Below are 24715 nucleotides of genomic sequence, written 5' to 3' on the forward strand. Positions count from 1 at the left end.
TCCTGCCCTTTGGGCAGGGGGCTGGACTCGATGATCTCCCGAGGTCCCTTCCAGCCCTAATGTCTATGAAATCTATGAAAATCCCCAACTCAGCTCCATTCAGTCATAGTTTGGGCGAGCGTATATGTAGAATGAAGGGGTAAGGGGACCACAGAGCCTTCGTAAATGAGAGCTGAACCCTGTTAAAATAAGGCACTAATTATATCAAATCAGCTCCATTCTTTGCTAGCTTCTGTAATCACATCCACCTCTGCAAGAACTCATGCCATGATGTGTCACAATAGTTGTGCTGAGTGAAGGGTTTGGGTAAACTAGCATGTTTTCTCCATTTTGCACAGCTGCACTGACCGCCTTATAGAGTCGCAGCTGAGACAGTGTTGGTTGCAAACTTTGTGCATTTGTCTGAGACTCTTTCTAATACTTTAGCGTCTTAGACACTACAAGGGGAAAATAGGGCTGGAGGCAGTAGGTTTCTTTCAAGGTTTTAATTTGACATTTCATTCTGATCGACAAGAGGGACTTTGTAGGAGTTCAAAGTTCAATTGCTATTGACTTTTTTGTTTTTTAAAGCTTGAAAAGAGCAAGAGAACTCTGTGCCTCTAACACCAGAAAGCACTACATGCCTCCCTTGAATACTGGCACATCCGCAACATTTTCCTGGGGTTTGACACTTAGGCATAAATATGCATGTCCTGTTTCAGACCAGTGTAAATGAAAGCAAGAGGGTTTGGCTGTGAGTTACAGCAACTGAGCCTTAAGGACAGGTTGCTTAATGCACATGATTGTGGCTCAGTTTTCAAAACTGCTCTGATCCCAGTGGGCTGAGTGTGTTTGAAAATCTGGCCCTTAGAATAGGAGCAGAAAGGATTTTCTGTCATTAATTAAATCTAATAAGCCTTTTCACCACTGGCTGTGTGGGAGAAAGTTTGTGGTTATGGACGTCTGGGGTGAGGATCACCAATGCAGCTAACCAGGATGATAGAAAAACCTGATTCTGTTCCTGTTGCCATTGATAAAAATTCTACTACTGAGTTCAAGGAGAGGAATGGGTAGCTGGTGATCTCTTTCTGTACATATGCATAGTAATGCTTAATGGCATATGTGTCCTCAGTGATCACTTGTAGTAGGAATCTTAAAAAAAACAGACCCTGGTTTCTATGAAGCCAGACCTAAAAACACAACAGTGACTTTCAACTAACCGGTGAGAAAAGGAATGATCTTGTTAGAAAATTAAGCAATCCAGATGCTAATAAGTGATACAAAGACATTAATGGGCTGCTTCGTTTCATGTGCCCTTAGTGACACAAATACTCCCATCTAAATCAATAATGTTTTTTGATTGGTAACAGACTGGGCCTTGCTTATAATAAATGGATGCATCATCTATATATTGAACAGGGTGAATGCCTTCCCCCTGTTTCTAAGTCAATGGAGCCTGCTTGCCAGTTATGGACCTGTTCAGGGAATAAATTTAGTCCTAGAGATTATGTATGGAGCAGTATTTCTGACATATATAGATGGTATGGTATATTCTGTGTGTATGTACCCTCATACATACACACTGGATCCTGCCTGAGGCGACCAGCAAAAAATCTTTTGTCTGGTAAAGGTGCCCTGGTAAGGGTTGAACAAATCTGAACAGGGCATACATTACAGTGGCCTTTTAAAAGATGAATTGATCACTGGTGGTGGCTCTAGAGCAGTGGTTCTCAACCTTTTTTGTACCAGGACCCATTTGTAAACATTGATGACCAGTCCTGATGCTGTGCCCCTCACTCCTGCCCCACTGCCCCCTGCCCCCAGCCCTCCAGTGCGTGGCATAGGGGTAGGGGGTGGGTGTATGAGGCAGGGTGGGGTGTGCGTGGGGCATGGGGAACCCCGAGCAGCCCCTTGCACGCTGGAACTCAGCCAGTCTGCAAGGGAAAGCCACAGTTTCTCATCTTTTTCTCCTTTAAATGAATATCCATGTTTAAAGTTTGTTTGCTACCCTTTCATATATTCTTGCGACCCACTTTTGGGTTGCGACCCACAGGTTAAGAAACACTGCTCAAGAGCAGCTTCCACTGTAGGTGTCATGGTCCAGAATTATTTATGGTCCAAAATGTTATTTGCCAAACATTACCAGTGCTTTGAATGTTGCCGTGAAGACAGGTTAAGGATGTGAGTTTCAGAAAGGGGTTAGGTCTTGTGCCCAGGAGCTGTGGGTTCAAGTTTGTGCTCTGCTACAGACTTCTGGTGTGACCTTGGCAAGTCAGTTAGCCTCTGTGCCTTAGCACCCCATCTGCAATGTAGGGGGAGTCCTTCCCTACCCTGCTAGGATGATTGAAAGGTAAGTGCACTGAAGATGTTGAGGCCCACAGTTACTATGGGAATGGCAGCCATTCAGATACCTTAGCTGTGTCTATCATCTTTCTGTAGTGCTTCATCGGAGGCACGGTGTATAGACAGAGCACCTGAATCATTGTAGATTCATTGTAAACTTGAGGCTGAGGACAAAATACCTTCAGCTACCTGAACAGGCCTCCTTCCTTGAAGCATGTTATGGCTTTGTTGATATGGTTTGTGATGCATTTGGCTGATGATAAGTCTTTCCCGCTGGTTAGCAGCCAGCCTCAGGAAGTTGTTAAATTGGGAGTTGACCCCCCAAGCATATTCTTCATTAGCTGATCAGATTGCTTCTAGTTTAGAGGGCTTGTAAGCATGCACATTGGTTTAGAACGTCTATTGGCAATATATTGATATTATGTCGGGGCGGGCAATTATTTCGGCCAGAGGGCCGCTTACTGAGTTTTGGCAAGCCATCCAGGGCCACATGACAGGCAGCCAGGGGCAGATAAATATTAATTTTCTAAACTTTTTAGGGGTCCCATGGGCTGGATAGAATGGCTTGGCAGGCTGCATGTGGCCCGCAGGCTGCATTTTGCCCCCCCTGTATTATATGCCGTTTATTTGCTTTTGGGCTTCAGGATAATTCTGTAGCATGATTACATGCAAGAGAGAGGCATTGACTTATAGTTATATGGATATTGGAACGAAATCTGCACCCCACCTCCTTACATGCATGCCATAGCACTGTATTTAATGGGGCTTCACTGGAACTTGGTTTTAGTTCATTTTCGCATGTGCCAATTGGTGATTTCTCATCAGTATGAATGGGAAGAGGATCAGGCCCTATGTCACACAGATTGTACTCATTTGAAAAACAACGTGAAAGACTGCCCAGCAAGCCTGTTATAAATTGAACACGTTGCCTCTTGGGGTTAACATGCACATTTCTTGTGGGCCGCCTTACTACTGGCTTCTTGCTCTTTAAATTACATGGCCAGTCACCCTAGCTCCATGCATTCCACCCCAACAGGGGAACTAATTTAGAAATATAGATTATTTGAAAGATGGAGCAGTTCTGTGTAGATAGCTACCAAGCTGTCCATAGCTCTGATTTGTATTTAGCTCTTATTTAGGACCTTATTTCTCCAGAATCCTAGAGACCATCAAAAAGTAGAGTAATCAATAATGGATGAGAAGTATTTACTCTCATCAGTTGCCATAAGCATTTTTTTTTCTGTAAATGTAAGAAGGAAAACTGTATCTTGTCCCCCAGACCGTTAGTAAAAATAGAAATTAAAAAACACCTTGGCCTGACAGTTACAGTCCCAGCCTGGTGGGATCATACGGGAACAGGTATAACGAGAACTTCTAGTGTGGTGAGATGACATGTTCATACTGAAGCCTTCAGAAAGAGATGAACAGGTTTTTTTCTCCATAACTCTAATTATTCTCCCTACTGTCAAATCCATAGTCCTTCCTTATATCAGTGGTAACAGGCTGGATTCTATTAATTTATGTGGTTTAAATCCAGAGAACTCTATTACAGTAATTCATGTATTCACAGATTTTAAGGGACTGTTAGATCATCTGGTCTGATCTCCTGCAAAACATAGGCCATAGGTTTCATCCTGTTGTTCCTTACAGAGCCCAGTCAGTTGTGTTTGACACTACTAGATCTCCCAGAAGCGCATCAGTCTTGTTTGTAGATGTCAAGGGAGTGAGAAGCCACCACTTCCCTTGGTAGCTTGTTCCAAGAGCCTCTGAATTTAGGCTGCAAGGGGTACAGAATGTAGTTCAGGATGTTTTATCTAAGACCCAGTTTTATATCTAGCCTGTAACACTTGATTTTCCACGTTCTCAGTATACATTCCCTTGTTGATCAGATTGGATCCTTGGCAGTAGTCCTGGTATTTCAAAAGATGCATTTGCCCTCCAGGAGTATATCCATAAACTCTGATCCTGCAAACATACTGCATAATCAGTGCTTTTTTCTATTGCAATTACTGTTGATGTAAAGATCTATGTACTCATCAGGCCAGGTGCCTTGGTCCTGCAGAGCTGGTCTTGGTGCACTGCCTTTGTGTATGTTGAAGGGGAGTATGCAGAGGTTGCTTTGTGTTCCCATGATCCAGTGCCTGGAAGGAACTGGGTGAGCTCCTGGTGTAGCTTAGACCTGCCTCAGGACTGCTCCAACTTTTGCTCAGTGACCTATCACCCCACCAAAGTCAGCAAAATCTAGTGATGTCCTTGCTAAACTCCTAGCCTCCACCCCAGCAAAATATAGGAAGAGTGATAATGTGAGAGTGACTCTGATAGGCCTGAGCTACTTGGAAAGTCTCCCACACGTGGGGCATCCTCCTTGGCCTGGATCCTCTGTCAGGTACAGCCATTTTTGCTCTCACGGGAGCATTTTTCATTGTAGGCTCTGTTCTTCTGAGATCACAGACAGTGCTCCTGGAGTCTACGTTGGGCTTGGCTTTGCTCATCTGGGACAAATCTGTTCACCCTATCACTCCACGTTTTTCATTCCAGCACTGCTCTTTACAGACTCAACTCACAATGAAAGAACCTGCTACCTACAATCTATGCCTCCAGCTTTCAGTGGGTTTTAGTCTATTTGAGGTTACCAGTCTGATCTCAGTGCACAGGACCTGGGTATTATTCACACCTAGATCTTGAATCATTATCTAACAGAGGAAATTCCCCTTCTTTCTTATCCATCTCATTACCACCCTCTCCCTCCCCATTAACAGCTAACACCATGGCGCCTTGAGGTTCAGATAAGTCACTTGTCTCCCAGAAATATCAACGTAGGAAGCAAGTAGAGATTGATAGTTTTTAAACTGAGACTGACACCTTGCATGGGAGATGGACAGGTAGAGGAATGGAGTTGAGCAAGGGACAATATTGTTCATACCTTACCCTCCTAAAGCAGTCTTCACGTGAAGTATTGAAAGCTGATTATTGAATTCAGCCACATCCCCTTACGCTGAGATAGTTTTTTCACTCCTTTTTACACAGAGGGTGAAACTTGTCCAGAGAAGTTAGGGGCAATATTTTCTAGTTGCCTCTGGTTGTGGGTGCCTTATTTTCAGGCTGATCAACCTGAGACACCATCAGAGATACTGAGCCATTGTGGCTCCTGGTGACTCCAGCTGGAGCAGTGGGTCCTCAGTGCTTTGATAATCAGGACTAAGGGCAGCTCAACTTGGGCAGCTGAGTATGATGACATCCACAATCAAATGCTGCTTTTGAAAAACGTTGGCCCTCCTTGTTTGCCCATGATTATAAGTACCTCCGTAGAGGGGGAAATCATGAAACACAAATGTTCTGACCAGAGCTGCTCAGAGGCGGGCTCCGTTGTTAAAGCATTTCAAGTTCTCAAAATCTGGTTTTATTATGAATTGGAATAAAACTTAAAAATTACAGCATCCTCCAAAAAGGAGCATTCTCAGGGTGGGGACACGTTTTTCAGTTGACTGAAACATTTTGTTATCATTATGGCTGTAACAATTTTGCATTTTTTTTATATAACGTAATGCAACATATTAAATACAAAGGAAACAAAATATCATTCAAAATGAAAAATGGAGCTGTTTTACTCTGAAAAAGATTCAGAAGGGAATCTGTAACTTTTCTTTTCTTGTTTTCTTCCTCAGCAAACTTGCCATAATTGGCTCAATTTTGCTTAAGATTGTGATATTTAATAGAGCCTATGCCTATGCTTCCACTGACATTTCTCTAACCAGATTCCCCTGCTGTAAGCATTAGCCCATGCCTCTCCCAGAGCTGGGGTAGGACCTACAAGTTTGGACTCCCAGGCTCTTTAGGTGCTGCCTTTCATTTATCTCCGCACCTGCATTGTCTGCTGCCTTGACCTTCTTTGATTTCCATGCATTTTACTGCAGTGTTATGCTGTTGCTTGGACTGGGCTGTTCCTGCTTTGCACCCATGTGAGGGGAGGATCAGACCTTGAAGGGTCAATAGATGGGTGCAGAACACTGTATTGACCATTCATCGTTTTGGTCAATCCAAGGTACATATGACTCAGCGGTGAGAAAGAAAAGTCGATAGTCAGCTGCCTCCCTCCGTCCCATGGGTTTAGAATGAAAGCTGGGAGACCAGCACTTTGTTCATCCTATGTACATTTTTGAAATTTCATGATATTTCTCTGCTTCTGATAGGGTTACTTCTGATCTCAGATATACTGGTGTCAGTCAGGAGTGTCTCCAAAGAAATCAGTGCAGTTTCAGCAGTGTAAGGGAGGTTAGAGTAAGGCCCACAGAAGGGAATTGGTATCATCCTGACCTTCCTTCTTCCCTGGGTCATCTTTGTGCCATTGCAAGTGGACCAGGAAGCAGTGACAGAGCTTACCCTTAGGACCAAAGTACATCTGAGATTGGGATCCAACACTTCCTGTGCTGGTCTGTTCATTACCTCCAGCATAGCTGAGACTTTGCCTCCTCCAGCTAATCTTCTTAACCTGTGTGAGCCAAAGGAAGGCTTTGCTCCCTGGTGCAGATGAACTGTTTGGGTCACAGCTTGCAGGGCTTAGGCACATTCTTCCCCACTGCAGAAAATGAGTCCTTTTATGATATCTGGATAGAAAACGTACCTGTGTGCATGCTAGATGCACCTTCTAACCTATCCGTCAGTTCTCCAGTGGTCCACGTATCCAGGGTGACATTCACTCATTCATAATTTTCATTCACATTGATGCAATGACATGTGTCTAGGAATTGCATTCACTTTTCCTGTCCTCCTCACATCACCATCATCCTAGTAGTTAGAGTGCAAGCCTGGGAGCCAGGACTCTTGGGCTCTCTTCTCAGCTGTGCCACTGGCGGACTTGGGTGAACTGCACTGCCTCTCTGTACCTCTGCTATAAAAGAAGGGTAATAATTTCTGGTTCCTAGAGATGTCATAAGGTTTAATTAATGCTGCTAAAAGATTGTTAAGAGTCTGACTGTGCTTTGGTATGATGACTACAGTATAATTTAGTTCTGGTTTTGATTTTTTCTCTGGTGTTGTCTGGGACTCTGGGTACTCATTTGGGGATATGCTGCACCTGCATTGTGTCTGGCCTGGTTATTTCAGTCAATTAAAATCAAATTCTGCATCTAGTTGACTTTGCAAACAGACTGGGCTGCGTTATTGGGAATTACCAGCAGGGCCATTCATTGCTGGAAGGAGCCAATTTCTCTTCCTCATGCGCTTTCCAGACAGTGAGTGCCTGCTAGACATTTTACTGCACTGTGCCCATTTTGGTATCCAAAGCCAAAATGAGTCTGCAGCATCCGATTCATTGCTTTGTCTCCATGTCAGTGATGGGAGCAATAAAAGGAGTGTGCTCTTTCACTGGCTTTCAAAGGCACATTTAGCAGTATCAGTAAGGGGCATTTGTATTGATGCTTTTCTACCAGGAAAATGCTTTTGGGCTAAAGCCCCTTTAAAATGTGAAGCAAAGCAACACAGGAAGGAGAGGGCAATTAGCAATTCTGGAGGTGGAATTCACCGCCACACGGAGAACCAGCAAAAAAACACGTAAGCCCAGGTAGTGAGTCCCATTGAGTTGCTACTCCTGTCGGGGCTACCACTAGCCCCAGGGGTTGTGTGTGCTGGAGCGAGGGGAGAGAAAGGGAAACAGCATCTCAGTTGTGCTGTGCATTGTGAACTGCTAGAAAAAGCAGATTAAGTGCAGAGTGAGTTGGAGTCCCGGTGCTAGGGGCAGGATTAACAAGCCTAGAGGATTTCAGATACTGGGCTGCAGGAAGCTCCTGCAGGAAGGCTGGGCCCTATGGCAATTTGGGGAGCAGCTGCCACTCAGTCTTTGCCATGGTGGGCACTAAACATCCAGGTTCTGAGTATGGTTCTGGCGCCTGAAGTCCTGCTGGATTTGAGGGCACAGGCCACACACACTCTGCTTCCAGAAAGTGGCAGGCTGTATTTCCCCAGCCCCTGAATGGCTAAGTGCGTAGGAGTCAAGTACTGCAGAGGAACCCTCAGCCTTAGGTGATGGGAAGGGTGACGGAGAGGAGCAATGAGGAGATCAGTGGGACGCTGCTAGCTAAGGAGCCAATAGAACTGAAGCTGTTTTCTCCAGCTCTTCTGCCACTGGATTTCAAACAATGCACAGTGGTCCTGGTTGAGTGCTACACCTTGCAGCATCCTCAGGCTACATTAGGGACTAGAGTGCTGCCAGCATGGGGCTTCCCTGCCTCTCCCAAACCAGGCACCTGTCTCTCCAGTTTAACCACTGGGGAACAGCAGGGTTTCTGTGACCCCTGACACGTACTCCTGTGATGGGAGGAAGGTCCCAGCTACTGCTGTGACCTGGGAGATTTGGATTTTGTTTCCAGCTGTGTCACAGATTCCTTCCGTGACCTTGGGCAAGTTGCTTACTCTTTCTGTGCCTCAGTACCTCACCTATAAAATGGGCATAATAATAGCTCAGCCCTGCCTTACAGCTGTTGGGGTGATGGGGGCCATAGGTAGATGGATAGATTTAGTGGGCTGTGTTGCCCTGCAGAGTTCTGTGGGAATTTCTACCCCCTAATACCTGGGCATGAAATCTGGCTCATTCTCATCCAACTCTTGGCTGTTCCCCTACAGAAAATGTCTTATGCAGTATTGTGAGCATCTGCCATGCTGCAAGTTCACAAAGGAGCTGTAAATTTGCCTATCAGCTTTTGCTGTCCACTGTTTTGCACCTAGCTGGAAATGGAGAGAGTGGCGCCATAGGCCAGATACTCATCTGGAGTAAAAGGGCTTGGATTCATTAGTCAACATTAGCTGTGTCCATTTATACCTGCTGAGGACTCTGGGAATGCTTGATGTGCCAGACTAGAGGCTGTGTGGGAACTGGGCACCCCACCTGGGTACCTGGACAGGCAGTATCCTCCTGAGAGATAATGGGGTGGCCATTTTGACTTGATATATGGTGAAAAACCTTCCATGCTGTGTATACCCTACTATAAAACCATAAGCCCCATGTGCACTGCCTATCTCTGCGCATATACCACCCCCCCAAAGTCACACCCACCGTGCACACCCTCTAATCGCTATGCACATGCACACTAGCATGTATCCTGCCCTACAACCAAATGCACAACCAAATCCACCCCAGAGCCATGCACACTCTATACATGCCATATCCATATACACTTGCAATTGTACCCCCGTGCTGGAACCACACCAGCTATGAACCATATACGTCCAGGTTAACACCCCTCACAGAGGCACCCTCATGCCTTCCTGTGCACATACTGACACAGGTCTGCAGTCCAACCCTACTGAATGGGCATGACACAGTGTGTAAGTGTTATCAGAGTTTAAAAAGCAGGCAGAACCCGCTGGGACTCAGACTGGTGCCATTCACCCAGGATGAGGCTTGATAGAGCCTGTGGGGTTTGTCTTTGTCAACGCTGTCCTCCCTGGATCGGGTGGCAGAGTGCTGCAGAGCGTGATGGTATTTCTCTCCTTTCTCCCCAAGGTCAGTCCTTGTTTGTCCTCCTCATTGTTTGAGAGGAAGTCTTTGCTCTCTTCTAGTCACGTGCCATGTCTGCCTGCCTGGTATTTTGGACCCTGGACCAGGTGACATCTTGCAGATCCCCTGACATGGCAGGCACTGGCACGTACTGACCTGTCCCACCACCATGCCCACCTGGCCACTTGCACACAGGCTGTGGTGCACACCCAGGGTGCAGGAAGTGGGGCGCTCCCAGAGTGCTGCAGTGCAGCTCTGCACAGAGAGCGGAGCACAGGGGGAAACGGGGAGGGTAGGAGCAAGCACTGCAGAAGCTGCCAGTCAGTCCTTCCCATTAACTCTGCTCACTGATGCTTCTCTCTTTCCCTTTACCCTGGGTTTTCCTGTAAACCTTTGCCATTACCCCTTATTTTGGGCCTCGGCTGTACCTAGTGCAAGTGAAATCCCTTAAAGGTGTGGATTTCTGGGGTTTGCTCCTGAGTGCTGCAGTTTCCAGGGGGATCTGCGGTACTGAGGTACACAGGAGGACTAAGGGAAATCTGGAGTTCTGCAGTATTTGGTGACCTGAATGCTTCCATACTGCACGGCTCTGCAGTCCTGGGTGGTCTGGATACTGCAGTACTGTGGTCCTGCCATATCAAGAGGGGCTGAAATACGGGGAGCACCAGGTGCTGCATTATTGTAGGGGCCCGAGGGACTGTAGAATGGGACTCTGGTGTGCTACAGGCCTCGAGAGGGCTTTCTGCAGGACTGTGGGGGCCCAGGCATTACCATGCTGGTAGCCAAAGGTACTAGAGAGAGGGGTTATTGTTGTGCTGAGGAGCTGCAGTGCACAGATGTACAGGGTTCCTGTTGGGAAGTGTCAGAGCCTCATATGCTGCTTGTTTGGAGAACTGCAGACTCCAGATATGCATTGTAAAAGTGCCCCCTGCACATGAAGTAGTATTCACCAGCCTATGTCTCATCCCTAGACGGGGGTCATAAGCATCTCAGTGTCTACAAACCACCCCGATACAGCATAGATGTATTTGGCAGTTGGAAGGGGGTCTTTAGCCATTGGCAGCCCTTGTTCATGAATAACTCAGAGCATGAGAGTTGGAGTTCAGCCTCCTTTCATGTTCATACCCAGATGGTGCTTTGCCCAGATTGCCCCTCCTGCCCACATGACCGCACTGAGTGCAGTGCCTGTAATTAGCTCAAACTGCTTGTCTGCCTAGGTAGCTTTGTCAAATGGAGCCAGCCATTCCCTCTACTGCCCCACACCTCCTTACACCATCCCCACTGACCTGGACTTGATCTTTCTGGGGGTTGGATGTGTTGATCTTCAAGGTCCCTTCCAGCCCTAACATCTATGGAACTGCACGAGCTGCAGGCTTTCCCAGCGGTGACTTACCAGCTGCCTTGATCTCCGGTTTCCCTATGGTCAGAGGCCTGGAGGCCCTGAGAGGAGAGGACCATAATGCCATTTTATACATCTACATTGGATTTGCCGTAGCAAAGAACACTGCCACCCCACATACTGGGGTGTCCTGCCCACCAGTCCCTTGGCTTCAAGCAGAGGTCAGACTCACTAGCTAAGTGGCAGGAAAACAGGCACCGAAACTTTATATTTTAGTGAATGTGCCAAAAAGCTCAGCTATGTTAAACACCCGGACTTTTAGGGCTAGGGATACACCTGACTTCTGTTCTTCTGTCTCCTAAGGAACCTAAGATGTGGAAATCTGATCTTCAAACTCCCATGCTTCAGGGCATAGACTGTGGGGGTCAGGAAGGATTTCCATATTTCCACAGAAGATTTCACAGTTGTTCTGGTGCATGATATTTTCTTTGTTTCCTCTGAAGTAGGCATTATGTAGGTTCTATATATACTTCTTTTAATATGGGTGAGCACCTGGGGTTGTTGTAAAGCCCAATAGATTGACCGGGCATGGCAGGAGCTGTGGCAGTGCTGCCCCACAAAGAATGGGTAGAAATTAATCTAAGCAAAATCCATTCAGCCCAACCCTGAGACATTTGTAGCCATTGTGTCCCAGACTTGCTTTTCCAAATGCAGGGTGCTAGGGCATCAGCTCTGGGGTGCCAGGCTGTATGAACCGCACAGGGAGCTGCTATTGGGGAGCTGTCCAATCGGCACAGAAGCCCATGAAATAGCCTACCAGCTCATGAAGCACTTCAGGACCAGCCCTAAACTTGAACCAGAGCAGCCGCTCGGGTGGAGATGGCACAGCCAATCTGACAGACCTGTAAGCAACTTGACTCTTATGCCTTGGGGCACCAAATACTTTGGATCAAAGGATCAAATACTCTGCAGCCCCTTGCAGAGCTGAGCGAAGAGAAGAAAACTGGTTCCTGGGGGCGAGGGCTGGTAGCTGATCTGCCAGAGACAACAGCTTACCTGCAGCCTGCCTGGGCTGTGCATAGGGTTAGAAGCAGAGGCTGCCAGTGAAGCACCGGTGCACAGACCTCTGCCGCAAGGGGAGCTGTACGTATCCAGAGCTGTATGTTTAGGGGGCTGCTCTCACCAGCCACAGAGAGCCCCCCCGAAAAAACAGGCCTCATATAGGGTCAGTAGTTCTGCCATTTTCAGTACTGAGGCTGTGCAGTGGAGGAGGGCAAGAGCTGCCTTTTTCCTCCTCTCCAACTCCCTGACTGTCCTGTTAAGTACTACCTTCCTCAGAACATGGCATCGAGTCCTTGCCCTTGGAAGGAGTCAGGTGAGCCTCTAAGGGACTAAAAACTGATCCGCAAGCCCCTAGCAGTGCTGCTGAGGCTGCGTGCAGGAGGACAAGAGAGGGCTGCTATTGCCTTGGCCTCCTTGGGTCTATCTTATTTATGTCAGGGGCCTTTCACCCAGGAGGCCCCTGCACACCTGACCTGCCAGCTCCTGTACTACTACCATCGTACTCTGCCCTCTGTTCTTGCCTTTTTCCCCAGTATGCACTCTTGAATTCATTTGCTTCCTGTCACTGAATGGGGGGGGCACAGAAGGGGACCTGGGATGGCCAAGAAGGGGTTGGGGAGGGACAAGGGGGAATCACTGCCTCCTCAGGAGTCAGTGGCTGCAGGCAGGCAAAGAGTGTTGTGGTTATGCAGACATGGGCTACCGATATGTCTCTCGTAGGGAGCCCAGAGCTGGCTGTATGGTACAGCACAGGCTGCTACTACTGTTGGGTTTCTGCTCCCACTCCCCGGGCAGTGCCAGCATGAGGCAGCTCAGCAATGCTGGGCACAACAGGTGAGGAAATGATTCTCGTGAGAGAGCTGCCTGGTGGCACAGCGTGGGGTGATGAAAGAAGAGCAGGTGGGACTTTTTGAAGGGAAAGGCTCTTAGCCCTCTGTGCCTGCAGGCAGGGAGAGGCTGCCTGAGCAGCCAGCCTTCCAGTCAGTCGCTGGAGCCTCGCCATCAGCAAGACAGCTGCTCCCGGAGCCACTGCAATGGCAAGGAAAAATACTGCAGCCTGGTTCTCTGGCAGTAGCAGCAACAGCTCTTTGTCACTGGCTCCTCCCAGCAGCAACTCCTTGCAGGAAAAACAGAGCCACAGATGGAGGCTGTTCTCTGGCCAAGCACTGCATGAGAAACAGGATCCTCCTCTCTCTGCCACGATGTGAGACAGGACTGGGTCAGGAGCCAGATAAACTCCTTGGGGAGGGAGGGAGGAGGTGAGATTTCTCCCAGAGATCCTTGATACCTAGTGTATGTTTCATGGGGTTCAATCCTTCATGTTAATTCCCAGGCGTGTGCTCCAGAGGCACGGCCCCTCTTTGCCTTCCCTTCACCTGCAGCCTGTCAATGCGGGAGGGGAGGTGGGGCACCAAGCTCGTGGGTGTGTGCTCTTATTGGTTCGCAGCAGAAGGAAATAGCGTGTGCAAGGCTGAGATGTTCTCCCTGGCATTTTTGATAAGTCTGTATTCATTTGGAAGCTGATAAATAAAAGACTCCCTTTTCCCTGCAGGACAAGCCTGGGGCATGGGACTCCTTTCTGGGGCCTTGTGCTACCCTGCACAGGCACTTCTTCCCATCAGCAAATCCTAGGATGTTTCTGTTTCACAATGCTAAATTCTTTTCCAGGGAGGTAGCTAGGAAGTTTCTATAGCACATCATTATAAAGCAGGGGTTGGCAACCTACAGCCTATGGATGTGGGGCTTTGGTAATGTTCAACAGTGGGTGCTTCCCGCATGGTGCCACAAGAGAAGTGGCAGTGATAGCAGCTTTCTTTATGCCACCAAAATGAGAAGAGATGTCAGCATCAATAGCCAGATTTTAGTGCTCACCCACCTGTTCGCCTGCCTATGGCTGGAGCTGAGTCATTTCGGTCTGCAACATAAAAAGCTGCTGACCACTATTATAAAGGGTTCTTGGTGCATGCTAGATACTCTAAACCACTCAATTTTTCTCTAGTGTAGGATAGCACCATCCAATATAGCTTATGGTCTGAGTCTTGCATTCCTCAATGTCTTTCCCTTACAACTCTCCTATGTTGTATTTGGCAGTGCCCTTTTTCCTGTTTCACGGTTGGGGAACTGAAACACAAGGCCGCTTAGGATCAGATGCTTATGTTGGATATTGGGACAAACTTTTTGCTGGGTGCGGCTCAGCATTGGAAAAGGCTACGTAAAAGTTGTGGCATCTCATCCTTGGCTGTTTAAGAGCAGGTTAGACAAACACTTGTTTGGATTAGTTTAATCAGGGTGGTTCCTGCCTTGAGCAGGGGGTTTTGGACTAAATGACTTCCTGAGGTCTCTTCCAGCCCTGCTTTTCTATGATTATAAAGTATGTAGGTGCCCAAAGTACTAAACACAGTAGGCATCTATCAGTATCTAAATACCTTAGGAAACCTGCTCCCGAATGACTTGCCCACAGTCCCACAGTCGTCTGGTAGAGTAGGGACTTAAACCCAAGGCTTCTGAGGCCTAGCTTAGTGTCCTCGTCACTGAGCCACACACCTCCTCCTGGTTAGCCCTTGAAAGAACATACTATGACTGTTGTAAACATGCATTCATTCAGCTTTCTTAGTCTGATCTGGCTCGCGGGTTCCTAGGCGGCTGACGTGCATTACAGTGATAGGTAGCTGACCTCTGGAAGTGGTGAATCAGAGCACATTTGCCTGGACATCTGGAAAACGTCGGTGTTTGTCGCTTCGGTAGCCTGGGCAACAAGGCTTGCTGGAGACTCTGACAGCATGGCCAGGGGATCCTTGAATGCTAGTGAACATGATTCTTCTCTCTTTAGTCAGATGAGTCCTAAACTCTTCTCTCCAGTATTGCTGTCCAAGTGGCCAGGGGGCTTCTTCAAGCCCGTATCTCTCCATATCTATACGACTTCCAGATCTGGTCCAACCCAGAGGAAGGCAGCTCCCCGCATCACTGTTACCAGAGCTCCTTGGCCACTTGGAGGGGAGCACTGGAAGAAAGAGCTTGAGCTGCGTCTCCTGCTTCTGACTAGTGAGGAAAGAATCGTGTTCAGTAATGGTCACGTGCTGCTGGAATCTCGTCAGGAAGTCCCAGGAAAGGCAGAGGCCTTCAGGAGATCTCTTGAAGACAGCTCGGCGGCTCTGGTTGGTGGGACTCTGCAGGGGTCTGGCCCAGTCAGGGGTCACATTCCCTGGACTCTTGTGGGTGAAGGAGATCAAACGTTCCCAGGAGACACCCAGCCGGGAAGACTCACTCGCTTCGTACCTAATGCCTTGAATCCATCAGCTTTCCAGAACTCAAGGGGTGTACCTATCCGGGGGTGGATCCCGGATTTGGCAAAAGTGCAGGAACAGCCACCGATGCTGCCTGGGTGGCTGCACACCCACTCCCAATCTCCTCCACCTCAACCCACCTGGGTGGGCAGACACACCATGGGAGCTTCAGGGGACTTTTTTAAAAAGTCCCTAAAGCAAGTAAGAATCCCCACCTTCCCTTCCATGCTCACAGGCACATCTCCTTCCCGCCCTCTCTCCCCTGCCTGCTGCTGCTGCTGCTTTCCCCTCTGTCCTAGGGCAGGGGAAGCTTGGAAGAAGTCCTTCCTGCCCATTCTAGCTGGCTATGAGGGGGCTGGGCTCAGCTGGGAAGCGACAGTGATAGGAGATGGATGGAGAGTGGATTTCCCCACCCTGCCCAGTCCCCCCAGCAGCAGGCATGGGAAGGGGAGACCCCTTCATATCACCTTGGCTGCTGTCACTGTTCCCAGCTGATCCCACCCTTGTGCACCCTGGTGGAGTGAGCAGGAAAGGCTTTGAAACTTCCCTTGGCCCTGAGGCAGCAGCTGCAGCCTGGAGAGAGGGGGAAGAGGAGGGGAGGGGATATGCCTCCGAACACGAAGGGGGAGGAGGGGCTTTGAGGGCTTGGGAAAAAAAAATCCCCAGAGGGTCCCAGGGTATGATCCCATCCAAAAGCAGGATGTAGCTGCACCCCTGTGCTCCCTCTGGATCCACCCCTGTGCCTGGTTTTGCTTGCACAAGGCTCGCGTGGTGATCAGTCCCACCGACACTGTGCTGAGTTCCAGTATCACAGCAAACCCATGCTTAGTTTGGAGCAGAAACACAAAGACATTACAACTTTATCTCTGGCTAATTGATTTAGCATAACCCTTATCCAGCAATATGCCCCACAGTGTAGCTGCATCTAGTTACACAAACACTGAGCCGGGTCCCCAGTGCTTGCACACTTACACCTTGGCGAAGAGCCAGTCCTGGGCCAAAGGAAGTCCTGCGGCCCTCCTGCAGACCTGTGTGTAGCCTCTGGGCTTGTCTGGCTTGCAGGGAAGCAGGAATCACTGGCTAGTGGAATACAGGTCAAATGCTGCTACACTTCCTATGAGCAGTGCCTGGCCTTCCTCCACGGAAATGTATTGAAGCTTTGTATTTCCTTTTTGCTGCTCAAGGCACACAGCTCAGGCTGCTGTGTGGGGAGGGAGCCGTAAACCAGAGCTAAACTCTCCACCTATCACGATCCTGAAAGGCAGCACTCGGGATCTGTAGTTATTGCCAACTCCACCGTGTCAAAAATCATGAGACAAACTCTTAAAAATTAAGAAATTTGGGAAGTAAATCATGAGATACTATTTTTGAAGTGTGTGTGTGGTTCCTGGGGCAAAGACAGCAGGGCACAGAGCTCCAGTGCACAGCAGGCAGCCTCATGCACAAATCTGGGGGGCATGTGCCCCTCCATGCCTTCCCTGGCCCCGGAGCCCCATTCACCCCAGCCTCTGCCCCACTCCCTCCCTCACCATGGGGGCCTTGATCTGCAACCCCCACCTTCCCTTCCCGTCCACAGACTTGCCAGCTTGGTGCTCTCTACATGCGCCAGAAGAAAAAAATTGTGAGATCTGATCTCTCTATCAGGAGATCACATGAGTCAGAGTTAAGCTGACTTGGAAATTGAGAGTTTCATGATTTTTTCATGAGAGTTGGCATTAGTGGATCTGCTCTCCTCCCCTACAGCATGCACTGCAACTTCTCCACCACCTCCAATCCAAGCACATTCAGAACAGCATGGCCTAGCGGGCAGAGCCATGGATGTACATTTCACATGCCTAGATTCTAGCCCCAGGTCTGCTACTGGCCCCAGGTCTGCAGCATGACCTTGGGCATGTCACCCCACCTCCCTGTGCCACAGTGGGGCTAATGCTGGCCTTGGAGGTCTGCAGAGGAGCAGAGCTAAACAGGATGTCTTTGTTTCAAGGGCGTTTTCCCTTCTCATTGTTCTCAGGCTCACAGCAAGACTCATCCCTTCTCACACTTGGCTGCTGGGTTATTTTTATGACAATACCAAATGTTTGGCTTTTAGACCATGTCATAGGGCCTTTTACAATTGATTGTTCTTAATTGCATTTTTAAAGGTCTTTAACCTAAAAGCTGCGGGGAGTGTGGGTGTTGCTTTGTAAACAGCACTGTTCAGCCTGGATTGATTCTTAAAGGGGAAGATCCAAACAGGAGTACAGGGGCAAAATATATCAGAGCAAGAAATGTTTGCCTCCCAAGGTCTGTGTCTAGTCTGGCGTCTTACCCAAGCTACCTATGCACCTTGCAGGTTCACGATTAACTCTTTCGGATGGCAATAGGAAACAAAGCAGGCTTCCTCTCCCAAAGGGCATCCTTTGGATGTGATAGTAACTTGAAGTCTACATTGCAAGGCAATTTCCCAACTTCTTAGTGAGGCGGAGAACTTTGCTTTGGAAGGTTCACACCTGCTGTGAGATCCCCTGTAGGTAGTAAACAGGGGAAACACCATGATGATGGTGTTGGTCCAGGTGGCTTTACTGTACCTGGAAGGGGAGATCCTCTTCTTCCCAACCTTGAATGACTTGGTGTAGTTGAGGGTGGAGACCTGTTCATTGGCCTGTGGGCAGGCACCCCTGCAGGCATCTACTGCCACCTCCCAATGGGAGGATCTTGGCTAAACATTTCAGGGTAATAGGGGATTGCTCCTGGGCTTTTCCTCTAGGTTTTTCCTATGGTGTGTTGGCTAGGGCCAAACAAGGCTAGGGGACATTTAAACTCTAAGGCCTCCAGGTTTCGGGCTTACATGTAGGAAGCCTGCTGTGGATTTCAGAGCATCTGAAACCCAAGACTGATGAGCCTGGGAGGTGGGATACTTGCCAACAGTAGCACCATATAGACCTGAATGTCGGAATTGGGTTGGCTAATTTGGCCTGGGATATGAAATTAAAAAAAAAGAAGAAAACGGTGCAAGACTAGCAAGTGTTCCTGAGAGGGAGGGGAGCTTGGCTCTCACATGGTTTCTGTCCTTTGTGCTGGTTGAGCAGGGGACAGTCCTGCCTGCCAGAGAAAGAGGGTGAGGAAGAGAGTGAATGGCCAAGCCTAGTTTCCTTCTTGTTCAAAATGATCCTTTGGACCTGGCGCATTTATTGCAGCTAGAGCGATCAGCCAGCCTCAATGTACAGAGCTATGCCTGGCTTAGATCCCTACCTGCTCCAGAGGTCACTGCATGGAGAAACTCCGGTCCCAGGGCTGGGTAATCATTCCCACCTCTGCACTGAAGTGAGAGAACGGCCCTTTTCCCTTTACGTGTGCAGAGAGGAAAGCAAGGCAGTAGAGCCGCTCAGCCCTGTGGGGAGGCGAGCTCAGCCCCTGGTGCGGGTCTGCCCTTAGCTCGACGCTCACTGTAACGCCCAGCTCCAGCCTTTAGCATTCAAGAAGGAGCATCGGCTCTAACCTGTGTGACCAAGGAGGCAACCGTGGTCTCCTCTCAGAGCAGCGAGCCCTCCAGCCCTGCCCCACATGCTCCAGCGCGAGGTACAACTGCCAGGCAGGGGAGAACGAAACATCTCCATGGGACTCAAGGGAAGGCACTTATCATCGGTAGAGTGTGTATCCCACTGCCTGTGTGAACAGCCCCCCACTGCGCCCTGCACAACACAAGCAAGTGAGCTAGTACAATGGGCTCTCCTGTGCGCCTGAGCTGAAATGGCTGATACAGCACAGGAAGGGGTGGGTTCCTCATTCAAGACCCTGGCTCCTCCTCACCAGCCCTCCCACTGGGTGACTTTGATCTGAAAGGGCTTTTATAACCTGACCCTGAACACACAAATCACCTACTACCTACAAAGGATGCTGGAGTGACAGCATGGGAGTGCTCCGCTTAGGCACAGGGAAAGCACAAAGCACTGGCAAGAGCAGGGGAACCTGGCCTCACTAATGCAGGGGGCTACAGCATGTGTAACACACTCGAGTGCCATGTGAAGGCAGGATAACAGCCTGCCCTGTGCCCCAGGTTTTTCTCTGTGCAAGTGAGCGATGTGCAATATTAGCAGTGCCAGGTGTGCAAACCTCTACACACGATTTGCAAGATAAACCCCAAAATTTCGAACAGGAATCCAGAGTCTCAGCAAACAAACTGATGAAGTGAGCGTGGCCTCATGAACGCTCATTCATCTCTGATTTAGTTAATCTGAAAGGTGCATCTTAATCCTGCCTTCTGTCAAAGGACCCTCGGATCTGTTGTAGTCTTTCTGCGTTCTTTGCAGCAGAAGTATGGCTCTGTTATTTCTCCACAGTTAAAAATGAATGAAAGCCAAGAGCCAGCATTTTCTGAGGGGTGCCTTGAGTCTAAAAAAGGTTGAGAACGACTGCCCTGGGGGACTCTTGTCCATGCACATAAAAGGTGAGAGAGAAATTTTGGCCAGTTTGGTTTGGACAGTCCTTGACCTTTTTGCTTAAGCGGCTCACTTGCACCTTATTTTTAGTGGTGTGGACACCTATCCATTACAGGCTGGATGGAAACCACTAGTTTATTCCCCATAGGACACCAGGCAGCCACAAGTTAGAAAATTTCAGCCACTGCAGACGTGGACTGGATTTGAATCTTTGGCACAGGGGAACCACTGGGGACATCTTAACAATTTGCTAGGAATTCAGCCTGTGCAGAATTATGGCTTGTTAGATCTGCTGATCTCAGGGTTTGCTTCTGAATGATCTTATATCATGGCCAGAGTGGACTTTCATCACTAGATGCTGCTGCTGCACCGGCATTAATCCCACCCCCTCCCCAAAAGCACAGGGCGCCAGGGAGCACGTGAATAAGTAAAGAGAGCCCACCACTAAGGGTTTTGGCTTGCTCCCAGCACAGCCTCCCAGCGAAGGCTTCCAAGCAGACAGGCAGATACCGTATGCTTCCAGCCTACAGTTCAATCTGTTTATTATGAGAAGCTTTTTTTTTTTATTGCAGACTTCTGCACCTTCTAACAGCAAAGGAAAATTCCACACACAGCTGTGGTGGTTTAATGCAGTGCTTTTTAATTGCTATGGGGACCTAGATTCAAGATGAACAAGGGTCATAAGCAGAATGGATTTGACAGTCTCTGCGCAATAGTCATTACATACCCATCTGAAGTACTTAAATGGATGCCATCATCAGTCTCGGAGAACCTCACACTCTTCAGTGTATTTATCCTCAAAGTGCTTTTGGGAGAAAAGTACCGCTATTTCCATTTTACAGGTTGGGAATGATACACTGAGGTGCTAAAGAGTCCTACAATAAGCCTGAATAAGGGCAGTGAACCCTGTGCTCTAGTGCCTTACCTGCTGAACCAGCCCAGCATTACTGTTCTCCAAAATGGCATTTATCCAGATTTTGGTCAGGGGTTGGCTCTGGACAGGAATAGCAAGGTATGCCTTGGAGTCCAGCCTGCCAGTATAATGGCAGAGTTGCATGTGGGGTCCAATACTGAGACAGCAGCATAGGATGTAAAGACAGGACTCGGGCACCTGGGCAGGAATGCACGTCTGAACCCCCCATGCCTGGCACCACTCCAAGCACTGAGTTGCTCGCTTTCCCAAGCACTAACCATCACCAAAATTGTTGTTTTAGGTGTATCTCCCCCACTCATCCTGTCCCAGCCTGCTGGGCAAGCAGCAATAGCTCCAGCTCCTCCTGTTGCTGGATGACTGGGACTACATAGAAAGAGTGATCAGTTTTCATAAAAAAGCCTGCTGTATTTGCTGTACCATCTTTCATTCGGTAGTATTGTGTGGGCTTTTTACAGAATGAATAACGCAAATGGGGAATCCTGTAATGCCTTTGCAGATGTCTGAGATTATAACCTTCCTTGCATATAGTACCCTGCAGGCCAAAGCACTTTGCAAATTCCTCTGGGATAGAGACCACTGCCTAAAGCAGCTGTTCAATAGGTCTCTGTGGCATTACGAGCCAGGAAATGAAGAGACCTTTTATACCTGCATTTGAAGGGAAAGGTACAGGCTTGACCCTGTGCCACTGAAGCGAAAGCCATTATTCCCACTAATCTCGCTAAGGCAGGGCCAAAAAGTAGGGAAGTAAGAGTAACAATCACATCTGGAATTTGCACAGAGCATTGGTTTCTGGACCCTTATTCTTGACTGTTTTTATTCATCGTCCAAAATAAAACAAAGAAAAAAGTCAAAAGAGACAAAAATACCAAAAAGGGTCCTCAGCAGAGGCCCATTTGGCAAAAGGCCAGTAGAGGAAGGAGGAGGGATAAGGGAGAGGGGGAAGAAAAGAAGCCAAGTGCAGGGGATATGTGGCAGTTGGGTGTCAGAGTGGGGCTTTACATTAGGGCACCCGATACGCTGCAGTGAGTGAATATGGGACAGAAATCAAAGCCCAGAGCTGTAAGCCACTTACACACAACCTGAGGACAAGCCTGAGTCTGGTAACTGGGATGGCTGATTTGCAATCTCAGTAGATGGAAAACGCCTCTATTTTGAGAAAGTTAAAATGCCTTCTCCCTCCTTGCTAACTTGGCCACCTCTGAAAAACAAGTCCAACTTTTGGATGCTACAGTGTTCTCTGCTGGCCTCTCTAGGCTAATGCTCACATATCATGCTGCGTGGGCTGTTGTCTCAGCCCATTCCCCAGTGAAGGATAAGTCTTTGTGCTTTGCAGGCTCACCTACACACTCCACTGCAGCCCCAAAGGCACCATGTCCTGGCATGGAGCCTTCTGGCAAGAGGAGCAAATGAGAATAGGTCCTTGCACACTGCTGCTGTACCATGGAGGAACTTTTGCATACCGTGTTCAGGAGGATAGTGACAGTGGCATGAGTTTGGGGTATCTGTTCTTCTCTCACCACCCTGAACAATGCTTTCCTGGTTGTGTGCAGCTGAATCTAGAGCTCAGACTCTGGGTCTGTGACCTGGACTCAGTGCTTTTCAGGTCACTTGGTAGATTAGCTGTTTGATTGCAGGTGCAGGAATGAGCTGGAAGGTGGTATCTAATGGATGATTTTGGAAAGCTGGGAAGGCCTAAAGGGGGGTTGTTGCTAAAGAGCAGGTCAATACACTGAACAGTGAGGGAGGCTTGAATGGGACAGACCAAAGCAAACTTTCATTGGGTTGCAGAAAGTAATGATGGAAAGGGCCTACTGAGTTACCTAGTCCCTTTTCTAAGCAGGGTACTCTCTCCAGTACTTTGTCCAGTCCACCCTCAAGTGACAAACTTTCATGTTTTTCTTGAGGAAGCATGATAAAGTCTAAGAGCTCTCACTGGCAGTACATTCAGCCCAAACGTGTCTGTAACCCCACGGACAGCTCTAAGCCTTTCCTTTCCCTTCTCAGCCTTTCTTCCCCCAGTGTCTCCCCTATCCCCTTCCTCTTAGTCACCATTCAGACAAGCTCACAGTATGTGCCCTAACAGGTGGGCAAAAGCAAGACCGGACTCTGGGTGAAAGTAGGACACAAGCAATTCCATAGAAAAGCGCAGTCCTGACTCTCGGGATGGGATAGAGGCAAAACATCCATCACCATAGGAATGTGCGACTGACCTTTCTTGCCACTGAGCCTGGACTAGCAGTGAGTGAGCAAGATGTACAAAGGATGAAAGCAGAGTGAATTGTGTCTACAGAGTGGTATGCGATGTTGCTGCCTCCGGTTGCACAAGACAGACATGAGTGGGAAGTGAAATGCGATTGCCAGGGATTATAAGGAAATGGTTCAAGCTGCTTGATTCTTGTTTCTAAAAGGAGCTCTTAAGCCTTTGTTGTTCTTGGTGCTTTGGATTAGAGAGCTCACAACATGCAGGAGACGATGAGCAGTGCCCAAGGCTGCTGAGTGAGGTATGAAGGGAGACCCCCACCCTGAGGGTGTTAGTGTTTGGGCACCGTGGCAGGCCTCCACCTGCAGTAACGCAGGGTCAACTGCCTCCTAAAATGGCAGGAAGCTAACAGGCTACCCACATTTCCAGGCGTCACTGTACTTAAGCAGGTTGTTTCTGCAGAGTGTCCGCCAGAGAGTGATGCAAGTAGGATAAATTCTCCAGCCCTACAACGCTGATATTAGTAGGCGGCAGATGCCCCCTTTCTGAAGGCTCTGGTGGTTTAGGACATAGTTGGGACCCGAGCAAAAGTCCAGTGCAGTCAATGAAAGTCTTTCCATTGATCTTGGAGGGTCTGATTCAAAGCCAACAGTGAGTTTCTGTGGTGATAGACACAGTGGCATAACATGGAGGGAGAAAGATGGTAGGGGGGATAAACGAAGCAGAAGCTCCTGGCGGGGCACAAAAGCAGCCATGGGCTGCTCATACTACTACAGTTGGCATGGGAGGAGTCAGCATTTGTCTTAGGCATTGAGTGGCTGCCCTGGGCACAGAGCTGTGCTGCTACATCTCTGGATACACAGTCCGTCTAGTTTCACAGGCTAGTTTCCTCTCAGCCCATAGAGTGCATGTTCTCCCAGCTCTGCCAGAGACAGTAAAGGTGCTTCAAGGTGGTATCTCTCCATTACACTTGTCCTCTAGCCCTGCTCTCTCGCTGACGTGGCTTGTTCCACAGCTGCTGCTTTGTTTTCCAGTAATTTAAAAATAAATCTTCCAGGTGGCATGAGCAGGTCAGGAGCACAGAGAATGTCCAGGTCATCAGCCTTTGAACAGAGATTGTACAGATGCCTACGGTGTTCGAATGCCCTGGCCCAGAGGTTTGGAGGTGTCCCTGGAGTGAGTCATCCACTGTCACGCAGACCAACTTTAGATCTCACAGCTGCTGGACCAGGCTTAGAGGCAGTGGTAAAAAAGATGGAGTCTGAGAGTCTCCCGTAGACAGTTCATGGCTTCTTCTAGTGCCTCTTTGCCTCAACTAATGCATTCACTGGAATGCAAATGCCATCCCCTAGCCATGGCCTAGAGATGCCTACCAGCTGCTGCTCTCACATGCCACTCCCAGAAACGCAGCAGGGGATGGGAGTGCTGTCCCATGGCTGCACTCAAGGCCTGTGTCCAGCACCTGGCGTGTGGTGGTGGAAGCCCCTGGAGTTTCCCTGCCTCATTTCTAGGTTTGGCATGTGTTGGCAGCGGGTGTTTCAGGAGCACTGGGGACATGGGATGGATGTGCTCGTACAGGCAGCGTGGTCTAACGCAGCGGTTTCCAGTCAGTGGTACGGGTACCACCAGTGGTACGCAGGCAACCTGTCAGTGGTACACGCTAG

The 24715-nt window shown here is 48.7% G+C and overlaps 1 protein-coding gene across 4 annotated transcripts in view; it reads left to right on the forward strand.

Annotated features, from left to right (window-relative positions):
- Positions 1–24715, forward strand: part of STXBP1 (syntaxin binding protein 1) — a 69705-nt gene that overhangs the window by 6012 nt on the left and 38978 nt on the right. The gene's annotated exons all lie outside the window — the stretch shown is intronic.

Source organism: Crocodylus porosus, unplaced genomic scaffold (genome assembly GCF_001723895.1).
Source record: "Crocodylus porosus isolate Cpor-Errol unplaced genomic scaffold, CroPor_comp1, whole genome shotgun sequence".
NCBI classification, from domain to species: Eukaryota; Metazoa; Chordata; order Crocodylia; family Crocodylidae; genus Crocodylus; species Crocodylus porosus.